Genomic DNA, 5,159 nt, shown 5'->3' with positions numbered 1-5,159 from the left:
ACACGTTAGGCGCATCATGGACCATTTTTCATTTTTATTTACCAGTTTAAAACAGCCACATGTCATTTTCTTTCTTTAATATTAATTATTTAATCAATTTATGTATCTTCCCTAATTTAAACTCAAAAATAGCTGTTGGTAGCCCTAATATTTTGATTTCCTTGGCAAGAACAATGTTGTTGTTCTGTGTTTGACGACTTAATTATCTTCCTCAAGAAAATAAGGTAGAAATTCGTCTTTTATCTTTTAATTTCCAGTAGAAACGTTAATTTGAAGTTTTTTATGGTTGAATTTCTTCTCAATTTTGTGATTAGTTTTTGATTAAAATGTCAAATGCGATGTTGAATCGTATTTGTAATGATGAGAATGATTCGATGTTGCGAGTGAAACTGCGATGCAAACATGGTGACTTACTATCAATGCAAATTCATGGTCGGAGCATAATCCAGCTTGAAGATTTTGGTCTTGTTCACGCTATCGTGTATGTTTACTAATTCTTTTATGGAGATCTTTTGTTTATGTATTTTTTTTTAATTTGTGTTTTGCGTATTTTAGGAGGATGCGCGCAACTTCTTTAGATGGAGGGATCGAGAAAAAGTTGATATACGATCCAAGTACGTTATTCCGAGACTAGCAAAGAGAATTAAGGAGTTGAAAGAAGTATTGACATCTTACGAAAGTCGTGTTGAAAGTAAGCAAGGCATGATGAAGGAGAAAAAGAAGGGCAAATGTTGTAACTTGAATCTAATCGTCTTGATCATTATTGTGTGTAATCTATGTTTAAGTCTAACCAAGAATGTGAAGGATGGAAGTTGTAGGTGTGTGCAACCAAAATTGTTATAGACATCTTTAGTTACTTTCAAATTTTTGAAATTGTAGGTGTATGTACCTAGAAGCTAATTGTCTTGATCTTGCTAGTTGTAGGTGTGTGTAACTTGAAGGATAGAAGCTGTTGAATGTTCAAGTTATTGTTGTTCTTTGTTGTCGAAATTGTTATGATTTTAACAATTTGTTAATGTATTTGGTTCTCTTATCTATGTTATCGTGGCAACCATTTGAGAAACTTCACAAATATATCAATTACAATAAAAAAAGGCAATAACAAAACTGACTAAAAAGAAGACTTCATAATCGAGTTTGATTCCAACCATTCAAGTTTGTTTGGTTACACGCAAAATTGAGTTTGTTTCCAACAAAAAACAACACAAAAATATGCATAGTTAAATTTTGTTTGTCAAAATGAACAAGACAACGTCAAAATGCCCTACTTCCATGGCACAGAAGTCTTCCTACTTGAAGTTGTTTGGCCTTGGCTATTAGCAGCATTAACAACAGCTTCAGACCTAGTTGGATAACCTTTTCAGTCCTCATTCTTTCCAGGTTACTACTGGTAATAGTTATCTTCCCCTTCCATTTAAAATCCACGTACTGGTGTGTAGCCAATATCACCAGTGACAACATCAGCCCTCTTTGTAACTCTTGTACCAGTATTGATGACTCTTCTACTTGGCAATCCAGGCTGCTTAGTCAAATAAATACACACTCAACTATTATACAATTAGGTTTGCATTGACAATTGTAAACTTGCATTGATAGTTGTAAACTTACATTGAGAGTTGTAAATCCATCTTCAGCTTGGTATATGCCAACACCTACCATTCTTGGTCTTAAAGGTCTTGTTTGTCCTCCACTGGTGTCCTCATGTTCTACTGGTCTCTTCCCTCTTCCTACGCCTCCTCAACTGCAGTTTGCTTCAGAACTAGTTTGACTATGTTGAGTCATTCCTCTTTCTCTACTTAGTGCTTCATTCACATTTCTTTCTTGAGACATTTCTCTCCCTGATCCTGCTCCTCTACATGTACCTATACCTCTCCCTCTATCATTTACAGTCTGTACTTTGAAATCAAAATAGTAAAGCATATCTATATTATCTAACAATTATATAAGTATTAGATATATTACCTCTGTGTTTGTAGCATTTCCATGTGATTGAGCTGGAACACCTCTGCCACTTGCTCTTCCTCTTGTTGCTCTTCCTGTGCCTTTTCTTCTATACCACTTTCAGTAGCCTGTATATTAATATATCAATACATATACATCTACATATAACTTACCTTTGAGAGTAACAAATAAAAGTACATGTATCTGAGAAGATGGTTCAACTGACTGAGTTGGACCAGTACCTCTTGCCTGAGAAGATGGCTCATTTGATTGACTTGGACCAGCTTGGTTTTTTGTAGGACATCCTCTTTCATTGTGTCCTTGTGTGCCACATTTGCTACATGTCATTACATCACCTCTTTTGCTCAACTTTCCAGTTTTTCTGCTTTCATCTACTTTCTTTCTTCAAACCTTACCTGGTCTTCCAGGCAACTTTATGATCTTTAGTGGCTTTACAATTGGATTAGTTGAGGTTGACCACATTTTCATTTTATTCATTGGCTGAATAAAATGGGAATATGTGCTGAGGTAGGTTTCCTTGCTATAACAGCTAGCCACATAATGGATTGGTTCCAAGATTTTATAATTAAGGGCAACAACACCATGAGGACAAGGAATTCCCCTGAGCTGCCAGGATCTGCAACTACACCTCCTATTAACAATGTCCACAGTGTGTGTAAATCCATGGTGTTTAATCTCAAAATCTCTTTCTCCATTCGAAGTCAAGTTACATTACGTAGACTTTTGAATGTTTTCTTGCAAAATCATCAAAGACATAGGAGATATATCAGTGATCCAAGTGTTTGAGAACTCTCTAAAATCACCTATTTTTTTCATCATCTTCACCCTTATCTCCTCAAGCATTGTAATGATGGTTTTATACCTTGCAGGCACTATCCAAGCATTAAAGCTTTCTGCCATATTGTTGTCCACAACATCACATTTGCTATATTCTTCAAAATACTTCTTGCACCATGTATTCAAATTGTACCATAAAGATTATCCAAACCTTCTTGTCCTAATTGCCTCATTGTCTCTATATTGTCCTTCATCTCAACTTCAAATGTAGATTTAACAATCCTCCAAAACACTCTTATTCTTTCAACTCCTTTCCAATTTTTTGACCAATTTGCAAGAACATATCTTGCACATTTTCTATGTTCAACAAGTGGCAATAAAGTATCCACACCAATTTCTAGTCCCTAACAAATCAACATAACTGAAAAAGAATAAATTAAAATGCAAAACTCAACAACAATAAAATAGTAAGATGGATATTAATAATTACCTTTTGCATATCACTAATGATGGATAGTTGATGCCCTTCTCCAAGTTCAAGATCATTCTTTACTAGTTCAAGAAACCATGTCCAGGTATATTGATTCTCAACCTCAACATTTACCCAAGCAATAGACAGCATTTGGTTGTTTACATCTCTACAAACTTCCACTAACAACTGACCTTTAAACACACCTTTGAGAAAACACCCCTCAAAACCACTCAACCTCCTAGTACCTCCAAAAAATGCTTTCTTTAAAGCATTGAAGCAAACATAAAATTCTTACAAAATTTTCTGCCCAGTTTCAGAATCTTCTCCAACCTTCATTACACAAGTACTACCTGGATTACTCCTTAATATTTCATCTCTATAATCAAAAATCCTACCATACTCTACAATGTGATCACCCATGCTCTCTTGTAACACTATAGTCCTAGCTCTTCTCACTGTTGTCCTACCAACATTAATATCCAACTCCTTTCTAATAATATCCTGCAACAACACAATGCTGATGTTTGGCTGTTGAGTTATTCTTTCTTTGTATTTGGTGGATAAAAACTTTTAGTTGCACAGGTAGTTATGAGTTGATGTCAAACATTTATGGATAGGGTTGTATGCTTTAACAATGAAATCTCCACTAGTTCTATCCTTACTTGCACAGAACAACCAAGGACAACTCTCTTTACGACATCTCACTCTAACTCTGCCAGGCTCATTTACATATTTTTCAATTTGAATATGTTCTTGGATTGCATATATTGTCACTGCCACTCTAAATTCTTCAATAGTTCCAAAAACCAGTCCTAATTCCCAAATAATCTTTTCAATAGTTGTATCAAACACAACTCTATTTGGGGTTTTCTTCCTCCTAACAGGTTTATGCACTACTTGATCAACCTTTTCACCATCTCCCCAATCTGTTTCATCATCTATTTCAAATCTAGGAACTTCATCACTTAGATAATAAGGTTCATCACCTCCTAGCTTACCAACTAAGCTTTCCCTAATACCATTATTTGTCTCATCATACCCTATATCTGGACCTTTCTCATTAACATTAATCTGATCTGAAGTAGTTCCCCTACTTCTCCTTTGTGACCTTTTGAAATACCTCTTGGTTGCCCTTATATCTACATACTCTAGACGAACATTACTGTCAACCTCATTATCTTTACTAGTATCCCCTTCAGATCCTGATTCATCTTTCACTTCATCATCAGTTGGATCATTATCTATTATAGGATAATCAGATGAAGGTACATAGGAAGGAGGAGGAACAATAAAAGTAGATGGGACAGGCACAGTGGAAGTAGGAGGCACAGTAGAAGGATATGGTGGAGGCACAATAGAAGGAGATGGCTGAGGCACAGTAGAAGACTGAGCTTCAAATGGAGTGCTGGAAGTTTAAGAAGGACCAGTTGTAGGGATGGAAGGTAAAGTAGAAGTAAGAGGCTGATTATTAGGGTTAGAAGTCTCATTAAAAGATTCCTCACTTACCCCACTTTCAGTCACATGGGGGACAAACTCCAATTCAAGTGGGGCCCGATTAGCTACACTAACCCCATGAAAAACATACACCTCCACTGTATCCCCATCATTTATCATATTGAAAAGGTCAAATATAAACTGTCACGCCCCGAGCTACCCCTGAGACGCGGACACGGAATATAGGACCACAAGTGATCCCAAGCTAACCCTGTTGGCATGATCATGAGCATACTAAAGATAATAAACTGTTGCGGAAGCTAAATCATACTTAAAATGAAAAGATGGGAAATACCATATTTTATAACTGAGATATTTGAAAACAATGAGTTTAATACAAAAGATATCAATACTAAGCTGAATCTAACTATGTCTGAAAATAGCCTCTAAACTAGACTAGAAATACTGGGACAAGCCCCAGCTAAATCTTGCAAAAACTGAAACTAAATGACTA

At 35.8% G+C, this 5,159-nt stretch overlaps 1 pseudogene; it reads right to left on the bottom strand.

The window, feature by feature from the left end:
• Positions 1 to 1,367: 1,367 nt before the first annotated feature.
• Positions 1,368 to 2,289, bottom strand: LOC114074738 (annotated as a pseudogene).
• Positions 2,290 to 5,159: the final 2,870 nt, after the last annotated feature.

This window comes from Solanum pennellii, chromosome 11 (genome assembly GCF_001406875.1).
Source record: "Solanum pennellii chromosome 11, SPENNV200".
NCBI lineage: Eukaryota > Viridiplantae > Streptophyta > Magnoliopsida > Solanales > Solanaceae > Solanum > Solanum pennellii.
The sequence above is the reverse complement of the archived record's forward strand: the minus strand, read 5'-3'. Positions and strand labels throughout refer to the sequence as shown.